Source organism: Nuphar pumila, chromosome 7 (genome assembly GCF_984573655.1).
Source record: "Nuphar pumila chromosome 7, dmNupPumi1.hap1.1, whole genome shotgun sequence".
NCBI lineage: Eukaryota > Viridiplantae > Streptophyta > Magnoliopsida > Nymphaeales > Nymphaeaceae > Nuphar > Nuphar pumila.
The window spans coordinates 13,154,507-13,181,375 of NC_143255.1; the positions used below are offsets into that span (position 1 = coordinate 13,154,507).

The window sequence follows — 26,869 nt, forward strand, 5'->3', positions numbered from 1 at the left end:
TCCTTTTCTTTTTTAATGGCCACAACTTTCCAAAGTCCTATAGTTTTGGAATTTTAGCTTTCTTTTTGTTTTTTTTGTGTTTGAAACCTTTTTTGCACTTCACTCATTAGCTTGAACAAAAATAAAAGCAAAAAAATATTTAGGGCACTCTAATTTTTTTCTAGCACCTTGAGAATTTATTTTAGTTTTCTTCTCTGAAAATAGAGTTTTTCCTTTATTTTCTAGCATCGTCTGGGTTCACTCCGAGTGAGACCTACAGCCAGCGGGCTGACTGCCTTTGAGCTTCTCATTGAAGTTCATTGCTTGATGATTTGCGAATTTGATCGAATCAGCACCTCGCCCATCTATTGAAAGTTGGCCTAATTGTTTTTTCTTTTCAATATTTTGTGGTAGTAATTGTGATATTTGTTTGTTATTAAAATGTTAATCTTTTAATTCACTACTGTTCTTTTTCTAAAATAACTTACTTCGAAAGATTTGATTTTTTCTTTTAATTTTTTGAGCATTTAAAAATCAATTTTTAAATAGACGATTCAATTCCATTAGATTCAGGCTGATTTTCTGAAGAAGGGCCACTGTTCTGTATTTCTAATCCTCAATACTTTGAAACAAAGGGACTTTTAATCTTTTAGTTTTTTTAAAGTTTTTGTTTTAAAAGAGTGTTTTCACAGGAGTTTTGCTTTAGAGTGACAAGTTAGGTCGCTCATGTTCTAGATGAACGACATCTAAAGCACAAAAAAAAAAGGCTGAAAAACAAGGAAAATTGGTGGTGTTTGGGTTGCCATTTATCTCATGGATGAATGGCTAAGGCACCTCTGCCTTTGACCTGATATGGTCTCCATAACACACCTCAGGTCTGCAAACAATTCATTATAGTATGATAAAAGAGCCAAGTTTGATGTCAGTGATAATAAGTTGGTTAAGCTGGGGTTTATTTATGTTCTCATCAAATCTAACACCATAAATGAATTCAGCATGGTCGATTTGATAGGAAGCGGCCCTTGAATCATGTTTTTTTCAGCCAAAAAAATATGATCTTTTAATTAAAAAAATGTTGGTGGATTTATGGCTGTTGATTTTTTAATCATTGAAAGCACCACTCTTCACTAAATGGAGCATGTAGATCACATTTATGGGGTTAAATTTGATGAAGACAACCTACAACAGAAAAATCCCACATGGTAGTGCATTGGTAAGGCTACATGCATGGTTCAAAGATTAGCTTGTTCGAAAATATGAAAGAACATATTTCTTGTTTTTTTGGTGTTCAATTGATGACCCTGGATCTCGTCATCGCACAGTTAATGGCTGCTAGAGTTTGGCAAGATTGATAGGTAGGACATCCGATAATATTTTTAATGATTGCTAACAAGAAGAGAAAACTAGGCAAGTGGATGGTGTTTTAACAATTGACAGGAGAGCCTGCGACAGCAATCAACTAAATGGTAGCTATGATCCTGCTAGAATTAGCACCTCCATGGGAAATTCCTGATAGATTTCAGCTACTAAAAAATTGATGTTCTTGCTACTTTACATATATATAACTAGAAAAATTGAAGGCAATTTTGTTGCAAACAAAAAGCTTGGAGCACTTTGGTCTTTTCTTCAGTATCTAATTGTGTGTGTATCAACCACACTGATATGGATTGATGAATCTTAGCTGTTCTTCAATTTGTGTGTTACTTTAAGAAAGTAGGAGAGCAATGTTGCTGTAGATTTTCATAGAATAGGTTATAAAGTAATCAATTGAGATGTTCTATCCAGTCTAATTTTCTTTTGAGAATGTTTCGTTATGCTGCTCCCTTCTCTTTATAGGTGGTTCTCATTTGTGGCTCCCACCTATGTCACAGGGATTGGGCTACCAGGGTGCCGCACCCGCGTGGACGTAACTCGACGCAGGTGCGGGTGCGGCACCGGGTGCGGTCAACCCGACCCAGGTGCGGGTGCGGCACCGGGTGCGGTCAACCCGACCCTGAGTGTGTTGACCGCACTCAGGATCATTTTTGTTCATTTTTTTTAGATTTAAAAAAAAAAAAATTTGCCCTATGAAATGGGCTGCGGAATTTAAAAAAAAATCTTTGGGGGGCGCTGCCTCCCTATAACCCCCCGCCAGAGGCGGCCCCCCCTTCCTGCAAGGGCAAAAACAATGAATCAGGCTCCACAATAATTTTTGGGGACAACCATATAAGATAAAAAAAATGATAAAAAGTAAGTTGAACATAAATGTCATGGACCTTAACAGCTACCATACATTTATACATATACACTATATATATATATATATATTACATTTTTGCCCCTGCTGCACCCGGGTTTTTTGGAAGTGCCGAATCCCCGCACCCGCACCCATGTGACATAGGCTCCCACCATCCACCCGGTGCTACTTACATGTCCTATGGATGATGAATTCCATGACTCTCACTGTAACATGTAGGACAAGGACTTCTGTAGCATCAGTTTTGAACTGATTATAATTTTAGGACCATATCTCAAGTATGGACTGTTACGGTATTTGGCTTCCACAGATTGCATTGGTTTTTAGATTGGTATGTTTCATTTTTTGAACTATTGAGATCCGTTGTCAGTCCCTATATAATTTTTAATTTATGAGGACTCAAAAGTTATGTACTTTTATTAAAGCAGGGCTATGCAAGCACATTATCAGATGTATGAATAGTGGCGCTCGCCAAACATGGACGTTGGCCAGCTGCTTGCCATGGCATGGATGATGGAACCCCGCGCTAGATAATACCATTGGGTTTTGAACTTGCAACTTTCCAACACATGAGGACGTGCACTAACAGCTCCTATCAAACAAGCTGAGCCCCCCTGTTAGTTCTCCTTCACCTCTTGATTAGACACGGGGTTCCAGGAGTCTAGCATTATATTCCTCTGTCATAGTCGGCCCATCCTTCCTCTGGTCAAAAATAATCTCTCCATCTGTACGATCTTTTGACAAAAGGGTACAACAACCTGACTTTGATATGGGTTGGAGATCAAATTATTTGTCATCCAGAAAAGTGTGGAAGTGATGAGGTATCACCCACCATCGAGCAGAAATCGAAGAATCAAAACAGGCTAGACCACATACATGACACAAAAACAAGATTCTGGTCAGAAAAAATAGAACCGCCTTTAAAAAGCAATCCGAAAATACTCAGCCCTCAGATGTGCTTATCCTGTCGTATCCGCACAACCTAATACAGACTTGGGAACTCTAGACCGTTATTCTTCGAGAACCCAACCATTGAATGTCTTTGTCCATCCATTTATTTTGTACCTTTCTTTTCATTTCTAATTTCAACATAAATAAAAGAGTTGTCTCTTTCAGATCAAACTGGATCTGAATTAAGAATTCCGGACTCAATCGAATCGAACCGGTTTGGTCTGATTTGGGTTGATTCAACTGATTTGAATTGAACAGATTCTACCTGAACTGGTTTAGTTTGAACCAGCAGTTGAGTTTGAACTGATTACACATGAACCGGTTCAATCTAAACTGATTCAACCAACACAAATTTTTTTTTGGGGGGGCGGGGTCTGTCGATCTTGATTTTTTTTTTGTTATTATTAAAAGCTAGCTCGATCTAGGTGCGACCCAAACCGGCAAACCCACCCCCATTTGGTTTGGGTTACACCCGAACCAACCCTCTCTTTTTTTTAAAACCTTAAGGGTAGGCAGAAGGAGGATGCCCTTCCATGTTCACCTTCTCCTCAAATACAGAGGGGTCGGTCATCGGGGTCGGCCCTCTATCTCTTTCTCTATGGCAGAGGAGCCGGTCATCGGCATCAGCCGGCACGCCCCCTCATTCACTCTCTCCCTCTCTCTCGTAATCTCTCTTTTTCTGTTTTTTTTTTCTGCAACACTTGTCGGCAACTATGACTGTCGGCCATCAACCTGCCGAAGACGAAGAAGATGAAAAGAAGGAAGAGCAGGATTACCTTGCCGTCGTCATTGTCGATAATTAAGCTCTTTATTTTTTTTCCTTCTCTCTCACTCTCTGTCATTCTCTCTCTTCCTCTGTCACTCGCTTGATGCGAGATGGAGGGTTGCGTGAGGGCCATGCAAGGTGAGGATAAGCCTCACCCTCCGCGTAATATGGGGGGTAAGGTTTATTCTCACCCCTTTCATTTTATGAAGGCAGTTTCTCTAAATGAATGAGAAACTGTCTCTCATTTTTTTAAACTCTTATTCCTTTCGACAGTTCCGTTAGAGAGGGTTTTACATATTTTTTTTTAGGAAAGACGCTTAGTGTTACGGGCTTAGAAGCAAAAATGTGAAAACATGGCGAACTCGGGTGAGGTCCTGCTCTACTATAAAATTTTGCAAACTATACCTGGGTCCATGTATTAATCGGACCTTCGTGTTCGGATCCTGATCTTATTATTTATTACCATACTTAGACCCTATAGGGTTTGGTTCGGGTCGAGTATGCGTAAACCTGACTAGTTGACACCCCTACTCACTTGTAAATATGTATATACATCATGCCACTTTTTGGGTTTCTTTCTTTTCTTTGTTCTCTAAGTTTTTCTTCTTTCCTTCTTTGTTCCTCTATTTCTCTACTTTGTGTTGGAGATTTTTGCTCAATCAATATGGTAACCATTGTTCGAGATCTAAAACTTTTTCTACTATAATCGGTGGGAGCGATGCTTGGAGGCACGCGTGCAACAAAGCGCTTTCTTAAAAGCAACAATTATCCCACCAGAATAAACCCGAGTGCAGTAGGGTTGTACACAACTTTGCTTTTAAGATACAACCAAGCCTACACCTTTTAATGCAATACTAACTACCCCTACCACTCGCTTGGCCAGTCATCACGATACGGTTACCTTAAATAGCTTCCTAGTGAGGAAAAAGGAGAAAACCACAGGAAAAATAGAAAAACTAGAGTTTTACACTTGCTTTTTCATCTCTTCAAACTCGACCTTGTAGTGTTCCATCAAGGACGGCCACCGACCCAATATGGTTGTCATGTGCACTTAGTGTCCAAACCTGTTGACATGTTGAGGCTTACCAAAATTCATAAATAACAAGACATGCTGCAAAAAGAAAATCACATATAACAAGGAATTTTACAAGTCACAAAAAAAGTTCACAAGTCACAAAAAAAGTTCACAAGTCACTAAAAAAGTTCACAAGTCATAAAGAAAATTCGCAAGTTACAAAGGAAATTTGAAAGTTATAGAGGAAGTTTACAAGTTAGTGGAAGTTTGCACGTCACAAAAAAATTCACAAGTCACAAAGAAAATTTGCAAATCACAAAGGAAAATCGCAGTGTCTTGGTCAAGCAACAAATCTTTTTATGAGCTACAAAATTATCCAAAAAAAGTGGTAAAAAGATAGGTTAAAGACTAGACCAAACCAAATCAAATCCAAATCTAAATCTAAGGCCAAGACTAAGACCAGGATTGAGACCGAAACCAAGACTAGGATCATGCTAGATCTAAAACAATCCAAATTTAAATTCAAGTTAATATTTAATATTTAAAGTTTATTTAACAAGTCCAAGATCAAATGCTCCTTGAGGGCCTTGCCCTTTAAAGCAACTCTCTTCATTTTAAACTCATAGAGTTTTTCAACAAGGATCAATATGAGACTAAACATTTTTATAAAGTAGGCTTTTTACTCAAAAAAACTTTTTCAAACAACTAGGTAAAAGAAATGATTATTTTGCCAAAAAACCTTGGTTTCAAACATATATGTTTTAAGTCAAGTAAGAACAATCCCCAACCTAGTCAAAATATAGGATAAAAGAGAAGAGCGAAGCTGTTCATAAAATTGATATGCATAGGTGAAGGTATCTTTCTGTTTGAACATATACTTGGTGTGAACAAAATTTAGACACTCTCAGACACTAAGCTTTGAACTTGGTCTCTAATGTGAACTTCTTAAGCCTATTCATATGCATACTCTTATCAGGTAACTATATGTATCATCAATATATATAAAGGTTGCATGTATTTAAGGTCGTATGCAGTGTCTCATTTTATGAGTGCTCTAGAGATAACTTTAATCTCGCAAAAGACGACCCAAACCTTCATAATAGTATAGGTGAGAATTTCAAAAGTGAAAACATGTTTCAACCACCTTAGCCAATCTGGCACACAGATCTCATTAAGAGTCAAGAAACTCATCTTCATATCATATATTTTTTTAGTACTTATATTAGAATGGGACATGAAGATACTCTCTATCTTCATATATATGATAGTGCTCACCTAATTACTCAAGTGACTTGTTCTTCTCATTGAAGCAAGAATTTAGGTGACCTAAGTTACTTAGTTGAGTTTTCATCACGGGTAATCTCCTTAGTGGGTCTTAATCATATTTACTCATAAATATTTTTAATGATTTTTCATGAAAGGCTTTTCCTTTATGGATCTGCATAGTTTTTAACATGATCTTTTCATATTCAACAAACATTCCACCTTGTTTGAGTAATGATTCACATAATTATGCTTTATCATAAGTCTAGATTTCTTTAAGTTCATTTTCTTCACATTTATATTGAACCATATAAAAGATAACTTTCATACTAACAAAAACTAATATCCTTAATTGAATTTATAGAATTGAGTAGGTTGTCACCATGTCTTTAGATGTGTAAGATACTTGAACAACTAGATATATAAAAGTAAAATCCATCCACTCATCTATCCAATAAAATTAAATTACAGTTATCATTCCTATCATTGCACTTTTAATTATCTTATAATATAAAATTCTTAATATTCTTCAGGGCATATGTTGCTTATTTCCTTTTATTATTAATGATGCCATTGATCAATGGTAGTTCATTCTCCAACATATGTAGCCATTGTAGACTATAACTGTGCCTGATCAACTTTATGCATGTTCAATATGTATAGACCCTGACTGGTACCCTGCATTAATGTTTTCCCCACTTTGCAATCTTTAACATGATCATGATGAAATTCAAAAAAGACATCATTATCTTTAGTAAAATTATTCAATGACAATAAATTATGTATAATCTCAAGATCACGAAGGATATTTTTCATAGAAAACTTAGAGTTAAACTGAAGAAAAATAATGTTCAAGGTCACAATTTTTAAGAAAGAACCATTAGCAATTTTCATATAATTACTGCCTTGATATTCAAATTGAAGAGAAAGATTTTTCAAATCTGCAGTAGCATGATGTATTGCTCCAGAGTTTGGGAACCAAGTGTCTTCCTCCGTCATTGCATGATGAACCTCAGGTCTAGCAGAGTCTTGAAATTTGAACGTTTTGTACTACATGGAACCATGCTCAGTTTTCTTGCATGCCTGATATGTAGTGTGTTATTGTGCAGCCATATGCCCCTGATTGCCACATGCATGGCATGTGATAGGCGTGCCTCCTCTATTTGGTCTAGGTCTACCAAACTACCGTCTAGCTCCTTTACCTCTAGTAGAGTTGAATCTATTCTGATTGATTTTATTTCTTATTGAGTTTATGAACTAGATTGGCTATATGAACTTCAAAGTCGTCACTCTCATGTAGTTGTACTTCATATCAAGAAGCGTGACCAACAAGTCTTCAGAAAAAATAGTAGTATCTCTTGTATTTAATATGGTTATTGACTCATAAGGAGGCCAGCAAAAATATGCATATAGAGGTCTTCATTTGAAATAGGTTTTTCTGTCATAGAAAGTTGATGTACTATGGTTTTAGCTTTATTGAAGTACGTAGATATATTATTCATGCCCTTTTTAAGATTTTATAATTAAGACTTGAGTTGTTGAACTCCGACTTTAGAACGAGCAAGTTTTCTTGAGCATGTTCTATATGCTATATGATGTAGTGAGACCACCAACCTGACAATGGACATTGTTTGTCAAAGAAGAAAGAATCCAGCTTAACAGAAGTTGATTCATCCTTTCCGATTGCATATATTCAACATTTGTCTTTGCTTCTATCCTAGGTTCACTTCGAAACATATTTGGTCTCGTATTTGTTTCATTCACGTAACCCATAAGGTTATAGTTTTTCAACAAGGAAATAAACTATGATTTTCATAACAACAAATTATTTGTTGATAATTTATCAGATAAAAAATGATGTAGGGTATTTGGAGGAGGGATTAGTGTTTGCTTCTATGGCCATCTCAGCTTCAGCTAGAATAAAGAGGACATAACTGACATCAAGGGTTGGAGATCTCTTCGGTACACGAACCAAAGGGTATGTGCAGCTCCATGAGATCGTTAGATTAGGGGTGGCTCTAATACCTTGCTAAAGTAAATACACAATCCACACAAGCACAAAAGACACCAGATTTTAATTTGGTCTGACTTGTGTGGTCTACATTCACAAAGTAATCTCTTTCTCTACATTTTCAGAGAGAGGTTCCCTTTATGTAAAATGATTACATGATTTTCCCATAAGGGTTTCTCCATACTGAATTACTCAAAGTACAATCCATGTATGTGTGGGACTATACACTATCTTAATCTTGTAGAGTTCCATCTTGATCAGCTTCTTGATCTCCATCAGATGGACGGCCAGGGAGAGTTCTAAAAAAACAAGTTCCTAAGGATCTTCTTTATCAGTGTTGAGCTAGTTGACCCCTATGTGCAGAGTCCTTGATTTCCTCTTCTTGAACCATCTTTTGTTTATCTTCAATGAAGCTTCCATAATAATCTGGGTCACAATCTGGATTCGATTGACCGACTGGATCTGTTTTACTAATACACTTCCATGAGCATGGTCATAGTAACAGGCTTCTTGATTATGACCTCTATTGATGTACTCGAATTGTTGAAGGATGTCCCAAGGTTAGCGGCGATGCTTTTGGTTCTTTCGATGTCCATTGTCTGGGGTGTCGTCTGTCTGGTTATGGTCTTCTTCATTAGTCATGGCTGCCACATCCCAGAGAACGAGATTATATGTGATGGCCGTCCTTCCCCTGAATGCTTCACCTTTGTTTTGACATCTTTGCCGGGAGTGGGGCTCATACGAGTGCAGATCCGGCTATGCTTGCATGATACTAGGACGGACAAACTGTACGAACTGCATAAGAATTGGACTATCCAAGAGTTGATTCCTATACAATCAAGCATGTTCAGATTTCTAAAAAACTATAAAAAAAACCCAAAAATCTCATTTTATGCCGAATTTATGTAGTAGATTGTTGTCATCAAATTTACTAAATTTTGTAGGATTTTTATTGCTTAGATGCGGTTGACGGCTCAGAAAAATTTTATGGGTCCCATCTGAAAAATGAGTAATCCAACAATCGTTGTTAGACGCCGTTCATTGCATTCAATGAACGGCATCCAGTTGAGCCCGGTGTACTCCCATTAAGACCCAATTCTCGGTGAGGATTCCTTTCTCATAAAAAAAAAAATACAATGGAGAATGCTCCTTGGTCTCACATTCCAAACTTTGAGTGTGCTGTTACACCTTATCGCCCTCCACTTCCCAAATACAACCTTTCAGCGGCGGGGCCCAACAAAAGATGGAGAGCTGATAAGGTGCAGCAGCCACTAAAGTGTGCAATGTGATTGCACCTGATCTGTCATCAAATCTAAGACCCCTTGGTTAAGCACTTCATTAGGGATATATTTGCTTTGATAAAAGCTAGGGATAGACAATTATAACCAAAAAAGTAGTTGTAATTGTTGATCACAAAGTTAATCTTGCAATCAACTTTCACAAGATTCAAAGTAAAAACAAACACAACTGGCAATCACAATGACACGTATACTTTTTTCGTGTTTCACTGGCCTTGAGAAAGTGTTATGATTTTCAATCAAAAGCTCTTGAGAAAATCCAAGAATTACAAGATATAACAAGCATGCTCACGTTTTTCACAGACATGTGCTTGGGTTGTGGTAGCCCTATCACCAAAGCCTCCATCACCAAGCTCATTTGCATAAAAGCTTGGGTCTTTCTTGTCCACTAAGGTTGTGTTTGATACACCAGACAAACGCCGCACTTGCAGAACGCATGGAGTTTTCTTAATACTAACCAGTCGTGTGGCATAGGATGCACTGCAATCTGTTCCCGAGTCTGTGATCCCTGCTTAGCAAATGAAGAACAATGCCCGGGCTTGTCCCGTGAGTCAAACACGCCCTAAAGAGTACACCCAAGCTTTGGACATATTGCAAGGAACGTTTACTGATGAGTTTCAAATTGGTGACATCCAGTCAACTTGACATTCAGCAGTTGTTCCTACCAGATGATCGGAACCCTTGTGGGTAAGGAAGAGAGAATTTGGCCACATGAAAACCACCAATTTCAATTATGAATTTCATCAAGGGAAAATGAAAAATAAGATGTAAAGGGAGAAAAAAATGTCGAAGGCCTAGAACAATACACTAACACGTGTTCTAATGTTTGAGAACAGAGGTCTTCGTATGACCAGGATATCTAGTCTCCTCCACTACATCCGTTGCCTTGTATCAATGATTATCACTCCCTTAATTAACCAACAATAAAGCATTATATGCATTTTCATCATGCACACGATAGAAACTATTATTAATTTACATATGCTAATGTAGCAGGGGGCAAAGACACGTTGTGGGTAGGGTGGACACGTGACCCCGGAGGACAAGTAGGCAGTGCCTCCAGTTAGGGTGGGCACCACTCGTGCCCAACCCAAAGGGAGCATGGCAGCTCCAAGACCTACCCGATCCTAGCTCCAAGACCTTCACGAGATGGCTGAATGGGAGGCAGAGATCTTATCACTATTCAACCTATTATCTTTCACCGAAGGGTTGTCGGACGCGCAGCTGCAGGGGTTGCAAAGCAGACTTGCTGACCGGACAATGTTATTGAAACGTTGGAGGCTAAAAGAGGAGTTGAAGTGGAAGCAGCGTGCTCGGGTGAAATGGTTGGCAGCAGGGGATGAAAATACTCGTTTTTTCCATTCTTTTGCTTCTGATCGGTTTAGACGAAGTATCCTTTAATCGATCACAATTGACGGGGTTTTGTGGGAAGGCCAGAATCTTGTGCCAGCGGTCTCCGACTATTTCGAGAAGCTTTATTCTATTCCGCCAAATACAGGGGGTAATATTGGGCGAGTTATTTCTTTCTCTTCAATCGGATCAGGTCTTAACCTTGCAACGTAGGTTTTCAGAAGCAGAAATCATGAACGCAATTAAGGATTTATCGGGTTGGAAGGCACCGGGAGTAGATGGTTTCCCTGTAGATTTTTTCAAAGTATTTTGGAGAGTAGTGAAGAGTGATTTGTGTACAGTGCTGGATGAGTTTCATCGTAACTCTAGACTGCCTAGGCAGTGTCATGTCGGATTAATCTCTCTTATTCCAAAAGAAACGGCTGCCACAAATATTATGCGCTTCCGTCCCATTTTCATAATGGGAGCCTTGTATCGTATAGTCGCAAAGGTATTAGCCTTAAGACTAAAATTGGTGGCGTCTAATCTTTTTTCTGCTTTTCAGTTTGCTTTTATTCCTAATAGAAGAGTTCAACAAGCATATATTTCGGCTTCAGAGGTCATTCACTCCATGCACGCGAGTCGGACTCCTTACTTCGTGTTGAAGCTTGATTTTAATAAAGCATATGATTCTGTGTACTGGCCTTTTCTGTCGCAAGTGGTGAATCACATGGGATTCGGTAGCCGTTTTTCCAGATGGGTGTCAGAGCTTATTACCAATGCACAAACCATGGTGTCCATTAACGGGGTAAAGGGTGAGCAATTTTCTTTGCGGTGGGGCTTACGACAGGGATGTCCGCTATCTCCGCTTTTGTTTAATACAATGGCAGAAGGACTTGCAATGATTCTTAGACGCGCGCAGACAAGGAGCTTCTTACAGTCACTGGATATCCAAGGCTTTTCTGGTCATATTATACAATATGCAGACGATATGCTAGTTTTTGGAAGGGCTTCAATACAGCAGATGCTTCGCGTTAGACTTATTCTCATGTTTTTTGCAGCGTTGTCTGGGCTGAAGCTAAATGAAAATAAGTGTTCGATCACGCTTCTGAATGGCGATCCGACCAGTCAAAATACGGTGGAAAAAATTTTCAACTGCGCAATAGGGTCGTTGCTGATCAAGTACTTGGGCCTCCCCCTACAAGTCAAGTCAACCTCTAAAACATCATGGGCACCCATTGTTGACAAGGTGTGTCTTAAGCTCCAGTCTTGGCGTGCAAGATATTTGTCTCTTGCGGGCAGAATTACTTTGATCAAGCATGTTTTGTCAGCAATTCCAGAATTTTTCATGTCGGTCTGTGTCATGCCTGTCAATGTTGAGCACCAACTGAAGCGCGTCTTGTCAAGGTTTTTGTGGCGTGGTATAAATGGACCTTATAAGAGGCACTTGGTGGGATGGGACTCCATCGTTATGCCAAAGACTATGGCTGGCTTAGGAATTTTTGCTTTGCGTAAAAGGAGTGTGGCATTGGCTGTGAAGCAGTGCTGGTTGGCTCATACATCACAGGATGCATGCGCAAACTTCCTACGGCTAAAATATGGTCTAATCGATTCGCTTGTTGTTCGCCGGGGGGCTCGTGGACCATACACATCGCATTTGAGGAAAATGTGGTTTAGGGCATTACGTTTGTTTCTTGACAGGGATTTGGACGTAGGGGTAGACGGATCTTGGCTTTAATGGGCAGTCTCGAATGCGGGAGTTTTCCAAGTCCACAAGGTCTACCGTTCTCTTCTGCCTCCAGGTCAGGGATGGATCTTCAACAATGCTCTATGGGCAAAGGGACCATCTCCGAGGACCAAGGTATTGGCTTGGTTGATTCTTCATGACCGGATACAGACCCATAACAATATCAAGAGGATGGGTTTTCAGTTTTCCAGTTGGTGTGTGCTTTGTCGACAGGCTGAAGAAACTACACAACACCTTTTCTGGTCGTGTGAAGTGTTTCAAGAATTGTTTTCTAAAACTTGGAGGGCTCCATTAGTTGTTGTGCGGGAGGGTTGCTTTGCGTTAGATCTTATCCTCGGCCCTACTATAAGTAGACGCAAAAAGAAGTGGAGGACTATTTGGAGAGTGTGGTTGTTTACAGTGTGGTGGTTCATATGGATGGCCAGAAATGATGCTACTTTTCGGGATGTCCTGTTCAACCTTAACCGTTTGACCCATAGGGTCTTGGCTGATGTGTATGCTATCTTACGCATATATCTCAAAGACCTGCCTCTGCCACAAAACGATCCTCATATAGATGTTTGTGGTCCTCTATGAGTGTTCTGTTTTGTGTTATTGGTGTTTCCATGCTATGTTGTTGTGTTTGTGCTTGTGGGTCTCAACGCTTTGTTGAGTTTCACTTTTAAGTAACGTTGATCGCTTTTCGGCTCTCTCTCTCTCTCTCTCTCTCATATTATCATATATCCACAAGGCACAGGCCCACCTGCCAAGCCCACCTCACTTGAAGGGCAATAACCATCGTTGTCTGCCGCAGCACGCACAGGACGAAGTCCTCTCTCTCTCTCTCTGTCTTTCTCTGGGCCTCAGGCCGGTGCCCTCTGTTCGACTATCTATCATCCGATACTTTTAGGCATGGTAGATCATAAGATTTTTTCTTTTTTTTTGCTCAAAATTTTATTAACCGTTGGAGATCAGTGTATCATTGCATGAAATGCCCTATTTAAGAATCTCATGTCAAATCATAAGCGAGATAAGTATGGCCAATTGGTTAAGATTGAGAACAAAAAAGGATTATAGGGTCGAGATGATAGACTCCAAAAACCAAGTCAGTATTGTTAATCCTGAAAAAGACACAGGACAACCTAGATCTTCCCAAAACCAAAACAACTAGAAATTTCAATAGTATAAACCATAGGGGGATCACAAGCAAAGACTCCTTAATTCCAACTGAAACCCCAATTGGACGAGAACCATAATTTCACTTGGCTTCGTCAATCTCTGACAGAGGCCGTGAAATTGTTATTTCAGATAATCAGGTTGTCAAAGGTTTCTATCCCTCCTAGTCAAAGGAAAAATTCCTAGTAAGTTTTGCAAATTCTATCAAACCGTGGGGCATGACACTAAAAAGTGTATTACTCTCTGACACGTTATCTAAGGGAGATCTCAAGCTCACAAGAGATAAAGAACAACCAGCAAAAAACAAGGATTTAAGTATCTATACCAATGTGTTTTCTAATCATGAGTAGACAAACAATATAGAGACAATTGAATACAATAGTCTTCACACCGCCAGCTGTTTAATATCATGATAATTCCTCGAGATAATGTCAGATAAGAGAACAAAAACCAGTTCTAGACTACCAATCGTTATTGTCTTTGTTTTTAACAGCAATTTTTTTTGTAGTTGTTAAAGCGTTACCGTTAAAAACATTGTTCCTTGTAGTAAATGAACGGCCATATAATATCGTGGTTATAAACATACCTATAACGACAATATCTAAAGTCATCATTATAGGTTGTTTACAACGGTGACATATTTAACGGTCATATAATGTTGTCTTTATAAGCATACTTATAACGGCGATACATAAAGTTGTCTTTAACGGCGACAATTTATGCACAGTCAAAGCATTCACAGGATATCTAAAGTTGTTATTGCTAAGTCAATAGCAGCAACTTTTTTTGTCACCACTATTGACTTTGTTTATTATACTGAGTTATTGGAGGCACACTCTTTGTTACCTGAGTGTTATGCAGAGAGTTCATACGGCCAGGAAACCGACTCAGGTGAGCAAAGAGAAGAGAAAGTGCTCGAAGATTCACTTTCATCCAACCCAGCATTATATATAGAGCACCAACTCTTTGTGGGCATTTCAAGCAGGCCCGAGTAAGTATTTTTTTATTTTTTTTGTTTTTTGATAGTCAAGCTGGGGTTAGGCAGCCCCTAACGCTTCATTGATTGTAGGTAATTGCAGTAAATCTGTATACAAAAACAACCATCCATTAGTGGGTTCCAATCTGGGAGTGATCCTTCCAGTTTTTTATCATGCCCCTCTTAGCATGTTTAGCTAAATATCTAAAAAACATCTGATTTACAATAAACAAAGCAACGGGTCGATGAATCTGTTCAATTTGCAATTTAAAAATCAAAATTATCAATGTTATCAGTCCAAGTTGACCACACCATGACTTAAGCCTTGGCGGATGACACTAACCCTGGGTCCAACTTCAAAGGATTTACAAAAAATTATGGGAAAACATCCATTTTGGGGCCCAACCTTTCTACCTTAAAATATGAAAAAGTAGAGTTCTGGTGTCCATGCTTGGTTTTAAAGGGACCGGCTTTTCAATCATCCAATTCCAATGTTTTTGAGGCTTGGAAATCAATGACTAATTTTTTTTGAAAATATTCAAGCACCCCAAAATAATGCTTTTTTTGTAGAAAATGCAGTCCAACAATTGATTCCCAGCAAATGGACCATGCTAAATGCACATACAAGGTCATATTTTAGTGACCCTGCCCTATATATATATATATATATATATATATAGAGAGAGAGAGAGAGAGAGAGAGAGAGAGAGAGAGAGTAATGGGTCCATGTGAAATGAAACATGCTAAATGGGTTTTTCTTCTCTTTCAGTTCTGACCCCATAAATGTGTTGGGCATGGTCGAATTTTGAGAAATCCACACCTTAATCATGTGTTTTCAATGAAAAAAAAGATATTTGGAGCCTCTAAAATTTTCAAAGATTTTGTACCGTTGAGTTTTCGAACCTTATAAAAATCCATGTATCAGAATCAAACACTCAAGAGCTGATCCCTATAAAATCAAGTACATATATCACATCTATGAGGTCAGAATTTAAAAATAAAACAAAAAAACTTGAAAAACTTATTTAGCACGGATCAGTGTGTGTGTGAAGGGGACCATCTAACCAAAGAAAGGTCCAAAATCTACAACCGATTGATGATTGATGTATTTTTTCTCTGACGATCGAGTTTTTCATCAATTGGACTTTATATATTTTTATTATTCATTTAGTAAGTGACATGTTTTAGATTATGAATTTTTGATATTTGGATGTATTTTTGAAAGGACTAAAAATCAACAGCCCACGATACTTTATATTCTAAAATATTAAATGCATTGTGAGCCATTGACTTTTCATTGGTTGTATATTTTAGAGAAGGAAAGCCGTCCGATCATCATTGGTTGTATATTTTGGACCTTTGGTTGGACAGACCCCTTTTGAAATAGTGTAGTCGATGGAAGTTCAAAAAATCCCGAAGATAGACAATCACTCGTGATTGTTTGCAAATGACGAGGTCATTTTACATGGATTACTCCTCTAAGAAGCATTTCTTTTGAACGTTGTTAAAATGTGGTCATGGAACGGACAACTCCATTCCCAATGCAGTGTTTTGGCAATTCCTTTGCTTCCAAACAGTCAAAGAGCATAAGAACATTGGCAAAACCACAACACACCGCTGATTCAAGGCTCCCAAACGGAGCCTTAATAATAAATAATGAACCTGCTTTTGCCATGTTTGTTTCATACAGTTCTGCTGGAGTTGCATCACTAAACCATATCAAGTAATTCTCCACTATCATTTATTTGTCAAACAAATTAAACTATACCCAGATAATATGTTTTCACTTCCCTAAGATGACTTGCCAGGTTTTGAAGAAAAGTAGCAACGCTGATTTTTTGCCTCCAGTTATGTAAGCAAGAGAACAAGGAGGTAAAGTTTCAGTCAACCCCAACAGAGCATAGCAACTGTGGGGGGAAAAGTGAAAGTTCATCTTTTAAATTTTCTGCCTAGTTTTATATTGGCCTTGTGCCCTCGCTGCTTCATGATCTTTGGAATTAAGAGATTATTGATCATTCAACAAAGAAATATAGAAAGTAAAACTTGTCCAAGTGCCAAAAGAAAAGAACATGAACAATTAAAAGAAAGGCAAAAGTAACCTAGTGTATAATATTTTATACTTTATGGTACTCTTTTTTTTTTTTCATTTTCAATCTACAATGAAATCTTCATCATGTAATCAAATTTTAAACAATGAGCATAACACAACAAGCATCACGTGCACGATGCATGGAACATGAAAGCCTCCTAACTATTCACAGGCCTGTTGCCATGGCAAAAGGAAGGATGCTAAAAATGAAATGGTAAGCTTACAATCCTAAAGGCATCTATCCACATCCTTATATCAAGTTATGAAGGTTCATTTTCTGTCTGAAAACAAATGCAATGCAGCAAATTATAGCTACCCCAATTAGGACTTCCCTCACAATTAAGCCTAAACCAATTGCCATTGCAAGGAGTATGGACACTGCAGCTGCTACCCTGAGTTTTTCCTGAACAAAAATCATCTCATCCGGCTTCCCGACCTTGTTTGAGAGAAGCAATAGCAAGAAACCCAGAACGAGTGAAATGAACATCACAATCGCGAAGATGATCGATAGATAATATCCAAATTTACTCATGGTTGTTACATAGTCCATCACATCACATGGAGAGAGAACCATTGTGGAGATTATGGTCGAAGCAGTTAAGATCACCTTCATTGCAATGTTTCTAGCTGCTTTATTCGCCCTTCTGTGGCTCTGATTTTCTCTGATAGCAGGCATATTGAGAACCAAAACATGGAGATTCATCTTATAGGCAAGATCCCCAGTCTTGAAACAGATTAAGGCAACAATTCCTGTTAGTCCTTCTGGCAAAACGACACAGAGACCAGTTGCCATGGCTAGAACATCCAATGCTACAGCTGCACAACTGAGCTTGTGCTGAATTGAGAGAATCTCATCTGAATCGGGCTCCTTCTTGGAGAGAGATGATAGCACGAGACCAACAGGGAGGGAGGCGAAGGTCATCACCAAGAATGTAACATAGAGATAGAATTGAAATGCATTTGCGGTTGTTACATAGCAGACTGATTGGGATGGATCAAGAATGATGGCAGAGATCAAGCCAAACGCATTTTCGGTCACAATTCTTGCCAACTTCTGTGCTGCTTTATTGGCCCTTCTTTGGCTCCTGTTCATTCTAACCGTGGGGGAAAGCACCATGTTACTTAGTCCTCAATATTGTCTCTGATCACAAAAGAAAATGAAGTTCCTCTGAGGCTGTCTATTAGTTTCTGTAACAACTGTTTACAGGCTTAAAGCCTGAGTTCAGTGATCAATTTGCCAACAGAGCTTGGGCAGCAGCAAGCTCATCTGATACACATGGTAATTGAAAACCAAGTGTAGTCCTCTTGTATAGTCTCAAATAGGGTTTAGATAATGACCAAGCCACCAGGTTTTGGGATGCTGTTCATCTCCATGATGAATGGTATCCATAAAGCATTTTTGCTATCCCAGGTTCCCTGCATCAGGTCCTCTCTTATCCATCAAGGTTCCTCCTACCAAATACCAATCTGTAACAGCAAAATCCATCACTATTTTCTAGTTTAACAAATACCATTATGGATAGTTGCAGGATTTACTTTATACAAGTGGGCTGGAGTGAGCAGATCTGATTTGACTCTTGATGAATATCTCAAACAACTTTGTTGCAAATTGAAGAGCTCAAAAACTGCACCGCGGATTGAGAGATGAAGCCTAACTCACCTAGAGCTTGTCAACTCTACCTTCAGGTCCTTCATGATCAAAACAAGAAGAGTTAAATTAGCATTAAACTTCATAGTTTCAGCTATTTAGTTTTTTTCCACACATTCCTCTGCACAAGAATTACTATCCAGAACACAGGTGGCATGATGAATAAGAAAGGATCCATACAACAAAAAACTTCACCCAATTATTCTCAGTAAGTTTCTATTATGTCATGGTGCCGATTGTGCAAGTTCAGGGGTGACTTACACCAAAAGTAGGTGGAGCAGCAAACTATGTAACCCTTAGGGTGCGTTTGAATGGGTGAACAAATAGTCTTGGACAAGTCACCGGGGACTATCTATCTTGATTTTGACTACCCAGTCAAATAGAGGATTATTTATCTGTTTCTTTTGCTGTCTTGCCAGGACTATTTATCCATTAAAAACAGGGATAAATAGTTGGAACCCAAGGGGTCTGACTATTTATCCTGGATTCTTCTCCTTTGATAAATAGTTGGTGATTATTAATGGGAGCACCCCAAACGCCCCCCTTCAAGAGTGTTTGACGAGCAGGACAAAGGCTACGTGGGCAGCACACATGGCATTTGTCCTGAACTTGCCAGTCTCACTCTTGGGGGTGTGACTGGTGCATCCTGTGTAGACACTTTATAAAGTGTCACAGGACGCTGTTTGACGTGTCATGGATGCCATGAGCCACAGTATCAAACATCGAACAACACTCTGGCAGGGACCCCGTCAGTCCTCGCACAAGCGTGTCCTGAGTATCAAAGACGTTCTTATTTTTTTTAATACAATCGAATAAGCATAAGCATAAAGCCCCACTTCTTATTGAAGGGATCTAGCATAAACATAAGCTTATACAGGTTGAGAACAGTAACTTCAGTTCAGAGAAAAAATGGCTAGGTTAAAACTGGCCCATGAGTCGCTACAGCCAATGGTCTTGCTGGGTGTTTGCAGGACGCAGGTGGGTCTAAGCCAGGTCGCAGTCTAGAGGGCACACAATTAGGCTAGAGTCAGAACCATGTGCAACCCTGGCTCAAGTAATTTTGGTGGTAGTATGTGATCTACTCAGCTTGATGGGTTGAACCACTTCGCGTTCTTGATGTCCTCCACCATCACAGCTTAGTGACACCATCAAGATACATGGTAGTGGCTCGTGCTGACGCCTCCCCGATGAGGTTTCCTATCGGAGTGGGGAGTAGGTGTCTACCAAAGTTGGGAACTTACCATTAGTAAAGGAGGATTTTTTATTACTTTTTGCAAGTCTGACCCAGCAGATTTTTTGGACGCAATTGATTTACTAGAAAATAACACTTAGATCATGTTTTTTCAATGAAAAAATGTGAATTATTCAGCTTGAATATTGAAGAAAATTGCAGACCGCCGATTTTCAAACCTTATAAAAACCAACCTGCACGTTAGAATTGGATGATCCAAGAGTCCATTCCTATTAAATCAAGCAGGTAGAACACATCTCTACAGTCAGAAACTCAGTAAGCTGGCGCGGTAGGCACGGATAGGACTAGGCAGCTACCCCTACTCGTTTTCTATTGCACCGAATTACTTAAAAATGTTCTAAAAAGAGGTTCTTTTAAGGTCCCTTCTGTCAGTGAATGCATGGTTCTTAGTGGGAATAGTGCTGGGGAAGGGGTTTTCTGTCATAGAAACTTGAAACCCAGAAAAGCCTCAGCTGGTCAGGGGTTTAGCCCTAGCCTGGTTATAGGGTTTCAAGTTTCAACACCCTGACCCAGCAACATCTTCTCCAACACCCACCTGCCTTTTTTGTTCCTGGGAGTGCGGCACCCGTCTGGACCTATGTTCAAACCTTAACCCCAACCCTGAACCCGTAATTAAGAGACTGGTTTCAACTCCCATCAATTGCTGGCACCATTCGGCACGGATCAGGTCAGAGTACTGCTTCCTTGATCTCATTACCTGGATTTTCCAGGCAAAGGAAAACCTCGTTTGCAAGGGGAAAAACAAATGATACCTTGGGAAAAATTGGGATATAAAGATTTAAACTTTATGTAAAAACATAAAGAGGTTTTTTAATATAAGAAACCAAAAAATATCAAAATTCTGATCCTATAGCCTTTCCAAAAAAAAAATATGATCCCATCATGATAAAACATGCCAAAACTTGCGCAATTGATGCTATATGGCAAATATCACGATTTGATCAGAATTTTTTACGATTTTGCAAAAATATCACAATAAAATCTCAATATTTTCAAAATATCGCCGATATTTGTGTCCTATGGAGCCTGCGCTATTGTTCCGGTGCCTATAGGGCTGGGATCCAGGCATGTGTCCAGGACCCAGACCGGACTGGGTTCAGGATGTCCAGGTTCCAGCCCAGGGGCGGCCTACCTATGCAGGAGAAAGGGGGGTTTGTCAGGTGACAGGTACAAGAATTCCAAAAGATACTCTCCCCCCACCACCAAAAAAGTGGGTCTTCAACAACATCACCAAAATTGGTTAAAAAGATCATGATCAATCCAAGCAAAAGTTCTCCAAAACCATTCTTCCTAACTATAAGGCCCTCGACTATATCTCAATTGAGTCATACCCTTGTAAGGAAAGAATAGCAAGGATCTAGAGAGTCATACTGACTCTTACCAAACACAACCAGATGAGGAAAAACATCAGCTCTTACAAGACCATTAGCCGGAGATGGGAGGAGATGAGAGTGGAGATGGTATTTAACGAGGGTGTAATGCGGTGTTTGGGAACCCCGTTTTGAGAGATGAGGCTGGTGTTGGGAGTGGAGATGGACCATTTTCAACTACAACTCCAGCCTCATCTCCACTCTCATCTACTCACCAACACGGGCTCCCAAACAATGCCTAAATGAAGAAATCAATACAAATAATTAAAGGTTATCATCACGTACCTGGCAGGAAAGAGAGACTGCAGAAATTCAGGCTTAAAAAGTAGGGATCCGACCCTTAACAATAATGAAGAGAAGAAAGATGAGATGAGATGCGCTTGCAGAGGTCGAGAAGGAAAAGAGGGAAGATGAGAAAGTTTGAGTACAGGTAGGGAGGGCACTGCTTTGGTAATTTATGGTGTGTACTGTAATTGAGGAGGGGGAATGGATGGCAAGAAGTGCCGTATGGCGCACACTACAGAATTCCACAGATGGCTTTGAAAAAATAGGCAATTTGTCATAAAAAAAAAACCTATGTGGTTGTGTTTGGCTCCTTTCAACTCAATTTTATGGTATTTTGCATATGGGGCTCTAACTTATGATAACTTATGACAAATTTATGGTATTTTTGCATATGGGGCTCTAACATAAAACACTAACTTTGTAAGAAATTATCAAATAACCTCTCTCTCTCTCTCTCTCTCTCTCTCTCTCTCTCTCTCATGCGACGGGAGATGGGTAATATGGCCAGCCCACCTTTATTTTTTTCGAAAGAAAGTCATTTTATTTGCCAAAGAAAGGTTAAAACTATCAGTTTTAAGAGTTAGCTAGAGTGAACAGAAAGTAACTCAGCTAGGGATGTCAATGAATCGGATCTTATCCGGTACCTGACCGAATCAGATGCCGATACGGCAGGTTTTGATTTTTTAAAACCAAACCCGATAAATATATGAATTTGATAGATATTCAAATCCATTTACATGTAAAAATTCTGATATGGTATAAGCTTTACACCATCCGAATTCTCCGAAATTCGTATCCGTTGAAATAACATTAGATTAGTCGAATATGGTATTGGCCACATAGGATCTGAATCCAAACCATTTACGTCACTGAATTCAGGTGGCCATTTGAGTATTTCTTAAAAAATAACCTTTATCTTGAATATTTGAAACTTGAGGCATCTTAACATAAATTTGACATATGTTTGATTCCAGTATCGATTGGATTGGAATCCATCTATTAGGATCTATGTCAGAAAGATGCGGGTTCGACATGCAAGTTTGAATTTTTTTTTTTGAAAAATAAGATATGGGGATACAAAAGTTTTTAATCTGTTATCGGTAAAAAAAACTATTTTTTAATATTCTGCTATTAATAATATATATTTTATTGAAATATTAATAAATATCAATATATTTATTTATGATTGATAAGCTCGGAGACAACATATGGGATTTTGAACTCTAAGACCACTCAATTATAAAAGTGCACCCTCATCTAACCACTACCTCACTGGGGGGGGGGGGATTAAATTTGGTCATGGTACTATGACCACATGTCATTTCTAAAATCAAAGGTGAAAGTTGCATTTACTCGATAGACTTCATAGATGTCTTCAGTACAGTACAGTTTAAATACTAAGAATCAGCCTTTGAACCATGGTTTTTTTTTTCTTGACATAGAAAGCTGGGAATAGGAGGACCCCTACCTGTTTATTAAAATGATAACAGTAATTACATATTTTCAATGGAGGAATCCATGGTGGCTTCAAATGACACTTTGGTAAGTGTAAGATCATTGTAAGCGTTAGAGACTTGCAGTTCCTTAACATCGAATCCAGAAATAGAACCACAAGTAGTGTCAATACAAACATTATCATCACTTGATCGACGCTTCGATGCACGCAAATCCAGCACCTCCTTAGTAGAAGCGCTATGTAGTTCAACTGGAACCGTTCTTTTATTATGCCTAATACGATTCTTTGTTAAGGGTTTGGATGTCAACTTCATCTCAATCATTATCTTGAACTGTTCTTTTATTATCTCTTGATTTGGTAGTTGCCCCATTTGATGAGGGATTTACTTTCTCATCTGATCCTTTCTTGCATGCTGTAAATTCATTATCTCTTGATTTGGTAGTTGCCCCATTTGATGAGGGATTTACTTTCTCATCTGATCCTTTCTTGCTTGCTGTAAATTCATTATCTCTTGATTTGGTAGTTGCCGCATTTGGTGGAAAATTTACTCTCATTTGATCCTTTCTTGCTTGCTGTAAATCTGTCAGTTACTATGGATAGACGATTTCGATCTGACTTAGATACTCTAACATCACCCTTAAGCTAATCGGATCTAGATTCAAATTAAGCTTGCCAATGAGTCTACTGAACTGTTGATTTAATAAAGGCTTTGTAACAGCTCGATCTGAGACCTTAGGAGTCCGAGTTCGATTGGTATTACTACCTAGAGAGAAAGAGTACAAAGTTTACACAAAGAAAATGTGGAAAAAAAAACTTTTCATTTTATTCTAATAAATCAACTATTTCTTACAATTGTTCATCATTCATAACAAAAAATAAAGTAAATACATCTTATTCAATGACAAGGAAAGTAAAAGATACCAATACTCTGCTGAAGAAGTTGCTCACACGCTCACTGATACTAATGCTTGAAACCTACAGTTGTAATTAAACAAAATTGGAGGTGAGTCTACAACCCAGTAAGAAATAATTATAAGTAAATAAACAATTTACTTACAACTGTAGTGAGCTAGATCTAAGCCCCTAATCTTAGTTTAATTCTCGATATACCACACATGTTTGTCTATTTTAGTTACCCCCATAATCACTTTCAATTACTCTCATCCACACATCTATCACTAGGTTGACTATATCGGTAATAGTCGTCTATGGGAGTAGCAACCCCGTAGAACACTCTAATTCTACATGATGACCAGTCAATGAACCATATTTTCTCAGTGGTCCCCGGACCACCAGGCACTGCAGTGAACCACCACGGGAACCCCACCAGTAGCTAGCCGGAAGCTCAAGCTCTCAATCTCGGCATGATTCATGCTACATCCTAACCATGATGGATATCAACCACTCATGGTCCTCTAAAGTCCCAAACCAGTGTGAGTGAAATCCTAAGTCATAACTAAGTTCACACATTGAATAATATTCTCGATTCATAGTTCACTCGTTCTTTCACGAGTGGTGTCGTGACTAATCACAACAAATCTCATTCTTAATCTCATGGTGACATTAGGACTCACACATCTCTCACTTAGCACGCAATGATGTAGTGTCTCTACATCGTTAAATCACCGGCGGCTCACTCTCCATGGTGGCTACACTCTGGTCGCGAACCAGGTAGCCCTTGCCACAGGTCGCCACTTCCGGGATTTAAGGGGTCATGCATGCTGATCTCAAAAGTAGTTCGAAATGCAAGGGCTAAGGTATATGGAGAGGTTTATGACAAGTTGGATACCAAAGAAGCCGAGAAGGATATTTATAGGCTTGCAAAGATGAGAGATAGGAAATCAAGGGATTTGGGTATGGTTAGATGTATCAAAGATGAAACGCAAAGGGTTTTTGTCAAAGATAAGGAGATTAAGGAGAGATGAAAAGATTATTTTGATAAGCTATTTAATGAAAGTCATGCTCAAGATCTTGGAGACTTCTCAATTTCTTTTCATGAGATAAATCGTGATTTCATGCGCAAGATTCAAAAGAAAGAAATTGCAGAGGCTTTGAAGAAAATGAAATCAAGAAGGGCAGTTGGCCCAGATGGTATACCCATCGAGGCTTGGAAATGCTTGGGAGAGAAAGGTTTAGAATGGTTGACAAATCTTTTTAACAAGATTTGGCGGACAAATAAGATGCCTAATGAGTGGAGGAAGAGTACTTTGGTGCCTCTATATAAGAATAAGGGTGATATACAAGATTGCACAAACTATCATGGTATAAAACTCATGAGTCATACTATGAAACTTAGGGAGAGGGTGATTGAGCCTAGGTTGAGGAAGGTTGTCATGATATCGGAGAATCAATTTGGTTTTATGCCTGGAAGATCAACTATGGAAGCTATACATCTTCTTAGACAACTTATTGAGAGAAATAAAGAGAGGAACAAAGATTTACATATGGTTTTTATTGATTTGTAGAAGGCATACGATAGAGTACCTAGGGACGTTCTCTGGTGGACAATGATGAAGAAAGGTGTTTCTCTCAAGTACATTAGTATAATTAAAGAAATGTATGGAGTAGTAACCAATGTCTGCACTTGTGGAGGGGTGACAACCAATTTTCCGATAACGGTTGTGTTACATCAAGGATCTGCTTTAAGCCCTTTCCTATTTGCTATAGTGATGGATGAGCTTACGAGATCAATTCAAGAAAATGTACCGTGGTGTATGTTGTTTGCTGATGATATTGTTTTGATTGATGAGTCTAGAGCTGGGGTTAATGCTAAGTTAGAATTATGGAGACAGACATTGGAAGCTAGAGGTTTTAAGTTGAGTAAGAGTAAGACTGAATATATAGAATGTCGGTTTAGTAAGCAACGAAGTAGTAATGGGAGTGTAGTGAAGCTTGGTGAGCAAGAAATACCGGTGGATGATTATTTCAAATATTTGGGATCCATCATTCAAAAGTATGGAGAAACTGATGGAGATGTAAATCATAGGATAAAGGTTGGGTGGATGAAATGGAAAAGTGCAACTGGAGTGTTGTGCGATCGTAGAATGTCATTGCGATTGAAGGAAAAGTTTTATAAGACAACTATTATGCCCGCTTTACTATATGGTACGGAATGTTGGGCTGCCAAGAGACATCATATTCAAAAAATGAGTGTAGCTGAGATGTGAATGCTTAGATGGATGTGTGGAAATACAATAAAAGATAAGATTCAGAACGAGGAGATACGTAAGAAAGTAGGCGTTGCACCCATTGAAAATAAGATAAGAGAGAATCATTTATGGTGGTTTGAACATATTCGGCGAAGGCCTAATGATGCTCCAGTTAGAAGGATGGAGAAATGGGAAAATATATTAGTTAAAAGAGGTCGGGGTAGGCCTAGGAAGACTTGGATGGAGATGATAGGAAAGGATATGAATGCTTTGAACCTCACCGAGGACATGGCATTGGATAGAAATGATTGGAGGAAAAGGATTCATGTGGAAGACCCAAAATGAATTTCTTTTTTTGCTTCATAGACGACGAGCGATGGGAGGCAAACGAGCGGAGGTCGGGTGATTGACGAAACAGAAAAGAAAAGAGGCTCGCATTTGAGATTTACAAAAAATTTAACGACGGATTTACGACGGCAAAATTTCATCGCAAACGCCATCGCAAATGTACAACGGAGTAGCGACAGAAAATTTTTGATGCTGAGCCATCGCGAAGTTGCAATGGAATTTGAGACATAATTTTGCTATCGCTAATCCATCATTAATTCGCGATGAATTCACTAAGAAATATTTTTCATCGTTAAGACCGCAAATAAATCGAATGTTAACGACAGATAGTTTTCTCTAGCTAAGTCATCACAAATTAGTGACGGAAAAAATCTGTCGGTATTTTCTGTCGCTAATTACAGCTTTTTTTTTAGTAGTATATGAATTCAGACCAATGTTTTGGCTACGAACCAGTTTAGAAAGAGATGATAAAATCCAACTTAGTAAAAGTTGGTCACGTCTTAACCAGTCAAGGTAATCAGGATTAATTTTGTTACAATCCCCCTT

General features: G+C 38.9%; 1 long non-coding RNA gene across 1 annotated transcript; it reads right to left on the bottom strand.

Moving 5' to 3' along the window:
* Positions 1 to 16,881: 16,881 nt before the first annotated feature.
* Positions 16,882 to 21,552, bottom strand: LOC149831190 (uncharacterized). Its single transcript, XR_016432996.1, has 2 exons — positions 21,371 to 21,552; positions 16,882 to 18,504 (listed from the first exon to the last, which is right to left on the bottom strand). It is a non-coding gene; the product is annotated as an uncharacterized LOC149831190 (long non-coding RNA).
* Between the last annotated feature and the right edge of the window lie 5,317 nt (positions 21,553 to 26,869).